The following is a 14113-nucleotide window of genomic DNA, read 5'->3' as shown; positions in this document are numbered from 1 at the left end:
AATAAAAGTTTTTCTTTCAATATTATAGAAATTACTTTCAAATTGGCTGATATGAAAATTATTAGAGATGACAGTAAATGCGGTAATTTTTCAATAAAATAGTTGACCTACCTTGTAACATGTCGAGGAGTAGACTTCAAGGAAGTTCACCTTGTAGATTCGAGGAATCCTGGAACTTGAAGCACTTCTGGAGAAACTACCTCAACCATTGGAGAGTCTCAATAAATGATGTGTTCTTCCACAGAATTGATGATTCAAGTAGAATGAGCTCAATTCTGAAATTATGAGAAGATAATGCTTTTAGAATATATCACTTTCAGTATTTCAAATGAAAATTTTAATCTATATCTGATGAGAGCTGTAAATAAATGAAAAGTACTGTCAACCGGAGCAAAGTTGTACACAATGTACACTATGACATGAATAGAAATAAAAATAAAAATCTCAGTACCCTTTTTGAATATTTAATCACAACATGTTTCGGACATTGATGCCATTTTTGCCAAAATGTCTGAAACATGTTGTGATTAAATATTCAAAAAGGGTACTGAGATTTTTATTTTTATTTCTATTTCTATAAACTAGCCCTATACAGAAAAGAGATAAACTATGACATGAAGTTTTTTCATTCACCACCACATGGCTTGTGAAAAAAATTTGAGAAGACTTATTTTATTTCTAAATGCACTAGATCTATAGCTCTGAATTAACCTAGTATTTAAAAATAATAAATTAGATAAACAAAACATTTTTATTATTTTTACTTTAAAATTGATGTCATCAATACTTTTGATATCTGATGAAGTTGCAATATATTGGAAAAACTAAAGGGACTGTGTCGAAGGACTCGACATGTCAGTTCATAGAAACCTTCATGTACTCTTTATATTTTTAATTTTCTATCACCAAAGTTATTAGAGTTTTGTGTATATTTTATTTGTATTAACTCATGTATGCAAGTGTCTATTTATCCATGTCAGAATTTATGTATGGAAATTGAACTGAAAAATTTCTCTAACGCAATAAGGTAAACATGAAATACTACACTCTTAATACACAGGGAATGTTAAGCCGTGTTTACACCAAAGTTATCAACAAAATGTTAATAACTCAATCCTTATAGATTCAATTAGATTGAACGGAACTTGACAAACACATATGATTATCATGTGTATGATAAGTTATGTTCTATCAAATATAATCTATAAGGATCAAGTTATTAACATTTTGTTAATGTTATTAATGAAAATTATGTGATAGAAATTGTGATAGTACCTCGTACGTGAATCGGCCAAACAGTGGTAGGCAGTTCACTCAGAACAAAGAGATGCAAAGACGAACCGGTGAGCATCAGCGATTCTAACTCAGATAGACTTCGGCATATATGACAGTGAGTCTCCTCATATGAATCTGAAAATAGTAAGAGATGTAGGCCTAGTACACATTTTGGTTTTATGTTGAATATTATTATGAATGAGAAAGACAGAAGCTATAATGCTGCAAAAAAAGTTATATTTATTTCAGAAATAGATAAAAAATAGAACAATTTCAGTGTACAGCCCATTTATGTATAGTACAGTCACTATATACATTGGTGCTTGCAATTAATATTGTAGTTCTGATTTTTTTTAATATACAGAGTGGGTGAAAAGTCTGAGAATGGCATAATATCTCATACACAAAGGTGATTTGACGGTGGGTGTGATTGGGGATCCTACTCACATTGAAAATACTACTTTACTATGACATCATGGATCCTCCATTTTTAATGCAACTTTATTTTTTTAAATAGGAAGGTTGTCATGCAATACATGATGCTTGATACAGCATTTCAAGACAAAATGAATGGCGAAAACCACACATCAATATCTCAAACTGTTTGGAAGATATCCGCATTATTAATCAATACCATGCAAATCAGAAATGAAATACATAAGTGGTATTGATTAATAATGTGAATATTATCTTCTGAACGGTTTAGGATATAGATGTGCAGCTTCCGCTATTCATTTCCTCTTGAAATTCCGTATTGAAATCATGTATTGCATGACTACCTTCCTATTTGAAAAAATTAAGTTTCATTGAAAATGGCGGATCTTTTAAAGTCATAGTAGAGTAGTACTTTCAATTTCAATTGTATCCCCAATCACACCCACTGTTAAACTACTTTTGTGTACGGGATATAAGGCCGTTCTCGGACTCTCCACCCACTCTGTATTATTTGGATACATGAGAGAAGTCCAGAACCAATTTCTTCATGCAAAATTTCCTTGTGCTAGATACAGAATGGCCCAAAAAACTTGTATTTCCGGTTCATCGGATGATGAACAAATTTTGGTTTGTAATGAACAACAAATACAGGTGTCATCAGATGATGATCAAATTAATTGTTACAATATATAATATAATAGAGTAGAATAAAATAGATTAGGAAACATTTTCACATACTTAATGGAATACTAAGCTAATATAACAATCCCCAACAATTTTCTAGACATTCTTAGTTTCTCTCTCCCGATCTGTGCTTCATTGTAAAAAAGAATTTATGAAGAATGAAAAACTATGGTCTATTATTATTGAATATTGGATGATATAATGATGATAAGTTTCATGAACCATGAATAAATGATAAAATAATTTCATCCATGATACAAAATGATATTATTTTTGTAATATAATACTCTGATATCAAAAGTGGAAATTCTCTTAGTTGATCCACTAATGTTCTGACATGCACTAATATTTTATTATCTCTATACTTATAAAAGGCTAAGCCCCGACCGACTGAAATCACACCACAGCCCAAACTACTGAGCCTAAAAACTTGAAATTTTGCACGATTGTTCATGGTAGCCTGAAAACATCCACTAAGAAAGGATTTCAGAAATTCGCCCCCCTGAGGGAGCTGGGGCCCCCCCCAAAATTTTGAACTTTTTAACCGCTCATTGCACAGCAAAGTCATGAGGAACTTTTTTGTTCAGCTACGAAAAAAAATTAGATCTATGCAGAAAAATTTCGATCAGGAGCACAGGGGGTTCAGGAGAGGGCATTTTTCGAAAATTTTGATGTAAAATCACACTACAGCTCAAACTAATTGTCCTACAGACTTGAAACTTTGCAAAATATTCTTCAAACATGCTAGACGCGCACTAAGAACGGATTTTGAGATATTTTGCCTCTAAGGGTTTCAAAGGATGAAAAAGGATCCTATTAGATAAGTTTATGAACATGGTAAGGTGAGTGCCATATGGAAATGAGATAATATTTATTTATTGACATGTGATATTCTAACATATGTTGAATCATTGGAAATAACAAAATAATATGATAGAAATTCAAAAAAGAACATCTGTTATATTATTGCTTTCTACCTGATTCCACTCAATCTCAATAATATTGTTCTGATAATTGATAAATATGTTTAATATTATTATTAATATAATAAAGTATTGTTTTGATAATCAATTATTATCATTAATATGATGATAGTATTGTTTTGGTAATCAATAAATATTTTTATTTTCACAAACTCTGTATAATTTATAATGGTGAATGTGAAACAGCTGCATCAAAGAAATTATCTCAAAAACATATGTTTAGGAAAATCATAGTTTTGAACTTCGTTTTCCTGATGCAATGTATAAGCCTACACGTGGCATGTATTATTAATTTTTCAGCTAGAACAGTTTTTTGAGACTGCTAAATAAACGTCTACAGTTTTATCAATGCTGTATCGGCAATATGAAAACGCATGCAGTTAATATGTCTTCAAATAAAGGTTGATATCTACATGATAATTATTCTCTACCATTTTAATTTAATAAAAATTTCAAAATTATTCAAGCCTTGATAGAATGATTGACTCACTGTACAGTCAGTCGAAAATTTTAATATTGAAATGAGGGGTATTTTGGCAAGCTGAACAAAAAAGTAAGGTCCTATGCACCTTTTTGATATTATTTCTTCAAATGAAAAATTAGTTTTGTGGGTTGTCAAAACTCCCCCTGAAAGAGAACTATTCATTTCATCCTATCTTTTAGTAAAATAACAATGATTTCTGCGTTGAATACATCTTTCTTGCCAACAAGAATCGAACTCTTTGTGAATTTAGATATGACCTACACTTTAGATTTATATAATTCTATTAATAAATTCATGAAAATTGAAGTACTTTTTCCAGTTAGTTGACGGAATTGATTATCAATAGAGAAAATGATTATAATTTATCAATACAGAAGTAGTTGAATGAATTGTCGATGTACTGAGTTCTTGGTCAACAATAATTCAATATTGGTATTTATCCAATCATTTTTCGAAAGTTTGATGTAGAAAGAGAGAGATGGATGAGTAGAAAGAAAAATAAATCTAGAAAGAGAAGGATAATGAGAGAGAAAGGAATAGAGGAAGAGAAAGAGATGGAGATAGAGCAATAGAGATAGAAAAATGAAGAAAAACTCTCAGAAAAAGAAGGGCGGGAAAAATAGAAGAGAGAGAAAAGGAAAGGGAGAGAAAGAAAAAGAAAGAGAGAAAGAAAGAAAAAATAGATAAAGAGAATAAAAAAGAGAAAGAAAAGAAAAAGAGAGAGAAAACGATGAAAAAAAGAAAAAGAATAAGAGAAGGAAATATAGAATGAGGAAGGGAAGGAGAAACAAGAAGAGAAATAAATAGAGGAAGAGAAAGAAAAAGGAAAAAGAGATAGAAATGGAGAAAGAGAATGAAAAAGAGAAACACAAAAAAAGATAGTGCTGGAGAACACAATTGTTAATGTAGAGCACATGAGAAGTGTGGTTTTAAAGCGAAAGAAACAATTTAAATTACGGATAAGAAATTTCTCTATATTATTCCTTGCACAAAAAACTTATAATGGAAAAAGGAATTCGAAAGAATGTGAAAACGTTTTTTGGGCTCTTGAAGGTTATAACTAATCAAATATGCGTTTCAAGAAGAAGAAAAGAGAAAAGAAGAAGAAGAAGAAAAGAAGAAGAAGAAGAGGAAGAAGAAGAAGAATAAGAAGAAGAAGAAGAAGAAGAAGAAGAAGAAGAAGAAAAAAGAAGATTAAGAAGATGAAAAAAAGAAAAAAGAAGGAAGAAGAAGAAGAAAAAGAAGAAGAAGAGAGAAGAAGAAGAAGAGAAGAAGAAGAGAAGAAGAAGAAGAAGAAGAAGAGAAGAGAAGAAGAAGAAGAAGAAGAAGAAGAAGAAGAAGAGAAGAAGAAGAATAAGAAGAAGAAGAAGGAAGAAAGAAAAGAAGAAGAAAAGAAGAAGAAGAAGAAGAAGAGAAGAGAAGAAGAAGAAGAATAAGAAGAAGAAGAAGAAGAAGAAGAAGAAGAGAAGAAAAGAAGAAGAAGAAGAATAAGAAGAAGAAGAAGAAAAAGAAGAAGAAGAGAAAGAAGAAGAAGAAGAAGAGAAGAAGAAGAAGAAGAAGAAAAAAAGAAAAAAGAAGGAAGAAGAAGAAGAAAAAGAAGAAGAAGAAAAGAAGAAGAAGAAGAAGAAGAAGAAGAAGAAGAGAGAAGAAGAAGAGAAGAGAAAGAAGAAAAGAAGAAGAAGAAGAAGAAGAAAAGAAGAAGAAGAGAAAAGAAGAAGAAGAAAGAAGAAGAAGAAGAATAAGAAAAGAAGAAGAAGAAGAATAAGAAGAAGAAGAAGAAGAGAAGACAAAAGAAGAAGAAGAATAAGAAGAAGACGAAGAAGAAGAAGAAGAAAAGAAGAAGAAGAAGAGAAGAAGAAGAAGAAGAAGAAGAAAAGAAGAAGAAGAGAGAAGAAGAAGAAGAAGAAGAAGAAGAAGAAGAAGAAGAAGAAGAAGAAGAAGAAGAAGAGGAAGAAGAAGAAGATTCGTGCGACCCGGGATGACCTAGTATGTTATTCAAGTACAACTACATCTATGATGGGAGAAGTAGGATAGCAATGTGTTTTACAACTTTGTTACAATTTGAAGTAGACATGTAACAAAGTTGTTCAAGTCAAGGCTGTGCAAAGGCTGAGATTAAACTTTCTACTGGTGATATTTTTCAAAGTTTTCCATTTAGTATTTGTCATCTTGCTATCAAAATGAAAGAGTTTTCTCGGGAAAACATTCAATTCCATTGATTTTTGTGGACTGTGGCTGGGGTGTGAAGCTGGCCCGGACAAAAATTTGAAACTTCCAAATTTGGTATCTGGAAACCTAAACAAACGTCAAATTTGTCAAAACAAATCTAAACTCAAGCTAAACTAACGATCTACACAGTTTTTAACCCATTCCATTGATTATTGTGGTCTGTGGCTGAGGTGTGAAGCTGGCCCGGACGAAAATTTAAAATTCCAAATTTGGTATCTGGAAACCTAAACAAACCTCAAATTTGTCAAAACAAATCTAAACTCAAGCTGAACTAACGTTCTTCACAGTTTTTAACTCATTCCATTGAGAATTGGGGTCTGTGGCTGGGGTGTGAAGCTGGCCCGGACGAAAATTTGAAACTTCCAAATTTCGTATTTAGAAACCTAAACAAACGTCAAATTTGTCAAAACAAATCTAAACTTAAGCTAAACTAAAGATCTACACAGTTTTTAACCATTCCATTGATTATTGTGGTCTGTGGCTGGGGTGTGAAGCTGGCCCGGACGAAAATTTGAAACTTCCAAATTTGGTATCTGGAAACCTAAACAAACGTCAAATTTGTCAAAACACATCTAAACTTATGCTAAACTAACGATCTACACAGTTTTAAACTCATTCCATTGAGAATTGGGGTCTGTAGCTGGGGTGTGAAGCTGGCCCGGACAAAAATTTGAAACTTCAAAATTTGGTATCTGGAACCTAAACAAACGTCAAATTTGTCAAAACACATCTAAACTTATGCTAAACTAACGATCTACACAGTTTTAAACTCATTCCATTGAGAATTGGGGTCTGTAGCTGGGGTGTGTGCTGGCCTGGACGAGAATTTGAAACTTCCAAATTTGGTATTTAGAACCTAAACAAACGTCAAATTTGTCAAAACAAATCTAAACTTAAGCTAAACTAAAGATCTACACAGTTTTTAACCCATTCCATTGATTATTGTGGTCTGTGGCTGGGGTGTGAAGCTGGCCCGGACAAAAATTTGAAACTTCCAAATTTGGTATCTGGAAACCTAAACAAACGTCAAATTTGTCAAAACACATCTAAACTTATGCTAAACTAACGATCTACACAGTTTTAAACTCATTCCATTGAGAATTGGGGTCTGTAGCTGGGGTGTGTGCTGGCCTGGACGAGAATTTGAAACTTCCAAATTTGGTATTTAGAAACCTAAACAAAAGTCAAATTTGTCAAAACAAATCTAAACTTAAGCTAAACTAACGATCTACACAGTTTTTACCCATTCCATTGATTATTGTGGTCTGTGGCTGGGGTGTGAAGCTGGCCCGGACGAAAATTTGAAACTTCAAAATTTGGTATTTAGAAACATAAACAAACATAGAAATTTGTCAAAACAAATCTAAACTAAAGCTAAACTAATGATTTACACAGTTTTCAAACCATTCCATTGATTATTGTGGTCTGTGGCTGAGGTGTGAAGCTGGCCCGGACGGGAATTTGAAACTTCAAAATTTGGTATCTGGAAACCTAAACAAACCTCAAATTTGTCAAAACAAATCTAAACTTAAGCTAAACTAATGATCTACACAGTTTTTAAACCATTCCATTGATTATTGTGGTCTGTGGCTGGGGTGTGAAGCTGGCCCGGACAAAAATTTGAAACTTCCAAATTTGGTATCTGGGAACCTAAACAAACGTCAAATTTGTCATAACAAATCTAAACTTATGCTAAACTAACGATCTACACAATTTTTAACTCATTCCATTAAAAATTGGGGTCTGTGGCTAGGGTGTGAAGCTGGCCCAGACGAAAAATTGAAACTTCCAAATTTGGTATTTAGAACCCTAAACAAACCTCAAATTTGTCAAAACGAATCTAAACTTGAGCTAAACTAACGATCTACACAGTTTTTAACCCATTTCATTGATTATTGTGGTCTGTGGCTAGGGGGGGGAAGCTGGCCCGGACGAAAATTTGGTATTGAGAAACCTAAACAAACATAGAAATTGTCGAAACAAATCTAAAATAAAGCTGAACTAACGATCTACACAGTTTTTAACCCATTCCATTGATTATTGTTAGATTATGAGACAAAAATCCGGTAGTAGGCTATATCCCAGGTAGCACAGAAACGTTGAAATAACGTTAGAAACACGTAATACCTTAACGTTGAAAACACGAGAAAATGTCCGCCGTTTCCACATTATTTTCAACGTTGAATAATAGTTGAAAAAACATTGTAACAACCATTATTTTCAACTATAAATAGACGTTGAAAGCACGTCGTGACAACCATTATTTTCAACCATAAATAGACGTTGAAAGCACGTTGTGACAACCATTATTTTCAACTATAAATAGACGTTGAATTAGCCATACTTTTGAACCGGTACCTTATCAATTACATGGCAATATTTCTAAAATCATTTGAAAAGAGATGAAAATACGAAATCATATTTCCATTTATTTACATATAAAAATAAATAAATTCGTATGGCTTTTTTTGGTGGGGAGTTCCCTTTCGGGAATGTTCCACCGCCTGAATATATAATTTAAGCCGTCAATGGGCCTTACGACTGTCATACTTCAGCCAGGACCGACAGTTTAACGTGCCCATCCGATAACACGGGAGTGATCTGGTTAAAAAACTTTTGGTAATGAGAGGGGTTCGAACCCGGGATCTCTATGCTGCTACGCAAGCACTCTATCCACTAGACCACGGATCACTCCGTATTTACATATGATTTCATGTAACAGAAATATTACCCTGCAATGCGGTACATTGGTAAGTTGACATTAAAAACACACAATAAAAACCATATTCATCTCTTTTCTGTATAGGGCTACTTTTTATAGAAATAGAAAGGAAAATAAAAATCTCAGTACCGTATCCTTTTTGAATTATTTAATCACTATTATTAATCATTATTTAAATGATTCAAAAAGGATACTGAGATTTTTATTTTTCTTTCTATTTCATATTACTTCAATTTTGATCCACAAAAATAGTATGATGAAAGGTTGTTTAAAGAACTAAGATGGTTACAACCAAATTACCATGGTAATTTAATATACTCTGCAAAGCTCAAAAACATCTCATGTCTGTAAGAAACATAAATTAAAACCATTATTTCAAGAATTCAGCAGTTGTTTAAAAATCTTGAATTTTTAGTATGATAATTTTATCTGTGGTGAGCAAAAATAGCTCAATTCTTTCTAGCAAATAATATAGATCATCTAAATTTTTACTTGACATTTATGCCAGGTTTAAACTATGCCAATTGGCAAAACAATAATAATTGTCAATTAGTTTTTATTTAGCTATGCCTAGATGATGTTCTAGAATTAAAAGATTCAATTGATACTTTACACCAGCTATAAATTTCAGAAGACAATATTATTGTCTTGTCAATTGGCATCGTATAAACCCGCCTACATTTTAGTTTTCAGGTATGATGATAGTTTTTGATTATGCAATAGAGAAACAAATATTTTATACAGTGTTTCAATAGAAAGGGACTTTCAAAATAACTTTCCACTTTCATTTCATAATACGTTTTAATTACCGACGAAATTAGATTGTTTTTTCTCCACTGAAAATACTCTGACTGTCGCATATTTTAGCCAATCCTTAATAGCGTCTTCAATTTGGGTCTCAATGCCCACAGTCGACCCACAAGATTTTTTGATAGAATCTGAAACATAAGGTAATATAAATTTTAATAAGAAATTCTATAATATGAAGGCAGATGAAATTTTGCCACCACATAGGAGTTATTATTTGATACAGATGTTGCATGGTTGAAAGGGAATTGCTTTTAACAACAAGTACAGACATTTTTCTCAAGTGCACATCTAATAATGTGCGAGGTGATGACTGTTTTTTAGATAGTCCATTACTATACAATAGTCAGACGAGAAAGTCACGCCAGCTGTTCGTTCAAACATTCAAAAGAACTAAGAATAAAGTAAGAATATTGAGTTTCCAAATTTTGTAGCATAGACGAATTTCAACTTGAAATACTCCTCTTTCATTAGGCCTATAGAAGTAAACAAATAAGGCTCTATATAAAATTTATTTTTTAGATTTATGAGTAAAATTTAATAGTTACTGTAGGTACATACTTAGTTTTATGAAAAAAAAACAGTTGTATCCCGATATTTCAACCATTTTTTATTGGCTTACTAAATTTTGTAAACCTAGACCAAAAGTTTAAAATCACAATGAAATTAATCAAAAATATCCTTGACATATATGGGTTGTAAACATGCATAAATTAATTGAAAATTTAATTTTAAAATGAACAAGTTTAAGCTAAATTTCATCACCATGGAATGACAATATTTGGAAAATGTTAATATTTATGAGCTGAACTCCGGACACCCGTTTTCAATTTCTTGGATCACCGAGTTAATTACTGAACTTGTTAAAAGCAATCACTTTGATGTTAAGTGATTTATATTATATTAAGTTCAGTGTTATTATATTAAGTTCGATGGAATTTCTCAACACAAGCAGTCCTGTGACAAAAACAATACATAGATAGCATAATGAAAATATTTGTGGAGGAATCAAAGTAATAGTAATTTATTTGGAAGTTAAGTAGTAGGCTACATGTAAAATACTTAAAACCAAGCTTATTGTATTATATTGATTTTAATAATTATATTAAATTAGAGCCCTCTAATTTAAAACATAATATAACTTACCTAACCCTAACCTCAAATGTAAACATAATTAATATGTTCAACACACAATATTTGTTTTGAAGTTTAGACAATAAATCACCAAACAATCTCATCTTTTAAATAAGAATAATAAATTAAATAAACTTACCAAGTCAAAGTGGAATAGGTAGACTCTTCTAAAAGAGTTCACAGCTTTCATCAACGTGATGAGAATTCAAACAAGAAATGGCATTGATCAGTCGATCGTCGTTGATAGATCCGTTTTTGTGTAAGGACTACTGTAGCGCTGTGAGTGGTGGAATTAGAAGCTCGTTTTCAACGTGTTTTCAACGATAGATCAACCGTTGAAAACAACGTTGCATTTAAAACGTTGAAAAATTCAACCGCTAACGGTTATTCAACCTCAACAACCAAATTTCAACGTTGGAAACACGTAGGTGTGCTACCTGGGATAACATAGTAAAAGTTTATACTTGAAAGTTTTCAGTTCAAACCTCGGTGTAAGTGCACGTCTAGTGCCAACATACCTATTATCAAATTTTTGGTTGGGATCAATTTAGTATGTTATTTTGAGCACAAAATCACAAAAATTAAACAGCACTCACTATTGTTTTTTAAATAAACTAAGTTCAAAGAAGCACAATTTTACATGCATTTAACCTATGAGTAGCAGCCATTTTGATTATAGAAATCATCAAATTATAATATTCCTAATCTGAGTTTTCCTAACCCAAAGCTTTTCCTAACCTAAGCTTTCCTAACATGAAGCTTTTCCTAACCTAAAGCTTTCTCTAACCTACAGCTTTTCCTAACCTTAGCTACTTATGGTTGCTACTTATAGGTTAAATGCATGTAAAGCTCTGCTACTTTGATTTTAGTTTATTTTGAAAACAATAGTGAGCGCCGTTTAATTTTTGTAATTTTGTGCTCAAAATAACATACTAAATCGATCCCAACCAAAAATTTGATGAAAGGTATGTTGGCACTGGTTGTGCACTTTAGCTAAACCTCTTGTAACAAGAACATCTACGAGTGAATGATGAATGAAAACAACTACATAAGAACAAAATTCATGTTGCAACATTGATAGGCTGGTTAACTGAAATTAAAGCCTTTATTTTGAATTAAATACAGGTATATATGTAACCTTAAAGTTCATTTCAAAGAGTTGAAATACGAATCAAACTATGAAAATTCACTTGAACAGTTCAGGAAAGTGATTATGCAAATTACCAGGCACCGTATGAACTCACAGCTCCAAAAGAATATAGTTCAAAGAACATAATTACATATTCATTCACAAAACAGCAGCATGGTTTCAAGAGGATATTTTTGACGTCAGTAATACACATTTAAATTCACAGTAGAATAAAAAAACCTATTTATATGAAGGGTGTATAATATGTCAATTGATGAGAATCACACATAATAATATCTGAAAACGAAGTTTGACAAAAGCTGTCTGCCTATTACTGATTTTACAAATAACCAAACAACATAAGAGACAGCCATTTATAGAAGAAGATGGGAGTAGCGTTGGATAGGGACTATATAGAATAGAAGTCAATGAAATGTTCTAGAACAAAGCCGGAAATGGTTGCAAAAATCACCATGTTTAAAATGCACAAAAAATTTTGCATAAATACAACTAAAATACAGAATAAAAACTAAATCAATGCAACGAACTATTATCAGAAATATAATAACAGTGAAAAAGTGGGAAAAAATTAGTGTGACCAAAAACCACCTGAATGGTAACACTGAATGCGAAGCCAAGTGCGCTTCATTCAAAAAATCTAACCTAAAGAAGAAAACGTTGATGAAATTTCACAAATGTTTGAATGTTTATATATTGCACATTTACCATACAGCGAAACGTGGTATAGTATATTTCGCACCTAGAGCAGAAAATAAGATTTTTCTGGCTCAAAATCGGTTTTCAAGTCTGAGGCCATAGGCTGAGGACTAGAAAAGATTGAGAGCTGGAAAAACATTTTTGCCCATGGTGCGAACGATATTTTTTGCCACACTACAGGTATTGCTGACAAAATAAATAAAGAATACAAAATAAAGAATACTCATTAAATTATCATACCTATCTCTTGATTTTAGTGGTAGAAGATTTGCAGTCAGGATTTCAGATTCTTTTAAAATTTTACTTGGAATATCATGGGCGTCGTCATCTTCAAGCATTTTTGAAAATTCGGAATGCACTAATCAACAATAAATAATTGAATAAAAATGGTTGCGAAGCGAATGCTGAATTAGTTTGATTAGAGATTTGAACTGAAATCATGGCGACTTCAGCTGATGAAGAAAGTGGACACTCACCTGATCTAGCGGATGACTTATTAACTACAGACTTCCATTTTAGCGGCTAGAAAGAGTACGTTTTCCGGTCTAGGCCGGAAAGAAATCCTTTTCCGACATTAGATGAGAGTCATCTGCAAACAAGGTCTTTCTGATCTACGTAGGGACTGGAAAACAGCTGCTTTCTGTGCAGTGTGGCGAAAATAGATTTTCATGAAATTTGACAGGTATGTTCCTTTTTAAATTGTGTGTCAATGTATTTACAAGGTTTTTTGGAAATTTTGCATTCCAAGGATAATATAAAAGGAAAAAGGAGCATCCTTCATACGCCAATATTAGAGTGAAAATCAGACTAAAGGATTATTATTCATCATAAATCAGCTGTTGAGTGGATTATAAATTGCATGCCATGATGTATGCAATCAATATCTCAATGTAACTTGGTAAAAAATCAGCAGCTGTGTAGATTATAAATAGCATGCCTCATCGAATGCAATTTTCATGCACTATTAAATAATAGGATGCAAAGAACTTATAACAGATTGTCTGGGTGCCTAGATGTCTTCTGGTTTTCACGTGCTAAATTCCGGAAAGCGTTATAATATGATAATTAAATCTTGTGTGAGCATGATCTAATCAAATAAATAGTTGGTGTATCAGTGTGGATGTGCATATGGTTTGGGATGTCGTTCAGTTATAAATGTTATTTATTCTATTGATAAAATTTTTCTTCATTATTTGTTTTAAGTTTTGGAATTTTTAATTCCTAATTTGTTTTATTTTTACTTTTTTCATAAGTATTTGGAATATTTGTATTTCTCATTTTTGAATTAGGTATTTTTGTTGTTTGAATTATTTATTTTTTATAAGTTCGTATTATTTTTATCATTATTCTTCTTTTTTCATTTGTATCTGTACAATTTTTATTGTTAAGGAGACATATTTGGGGAAACCCGTTGTCTCCATTGTGAATAAATAGATAAATGAACCATTGATTGCGTGCAATAATGCATGAATTAATAACTAAAATAACATAGTATTGTCTCTCGAACTTTCTCT

At 31.9% G+C, this 14113-nt stretch overlaps 1 long non-coding RNA gene across 1 annotated transcript; it reads right to left on the bottom strand.

Annotated features, from left to right (window-relative positions):
• Nucleotides 1-92: 92 nt before the first annotated feature.
• Nucleotides 93-12451, bottom strand: LOC120352383. The gene is made up of 3 exons (XR_005571814.1): nt 11978-12451; nt 1276-1410; nt 93-275 (listed from the first exon to the last, which is right to left on the bottom strand). It is a non-coding gene; the product is annotated as an uncharacterized LOC120352383 (long non-coding RNA).
• Nucleotides 12452-14113: the final 1662 nt, after the last annotated feature.

This window comes from Nilaparvata lugens, chromosome 7 (assembly GCF_014356525.2).
Source record: "Nilaparvata lugens isolate BPH chromosome 7, ASM1435652v1, whole genome shotgun sequence".
NCBI lineage: Eukaryota > Metazoa > Arthropoda > Insecta > Hemiptera > Delphacidae > Nilaparvata > Nilaparvata lugens.
The sequence above is the reverse complement of the archived record's forward strand: the minus strand, read 5'-3'. Positions and strand labels throughout refer to the sequence as shown.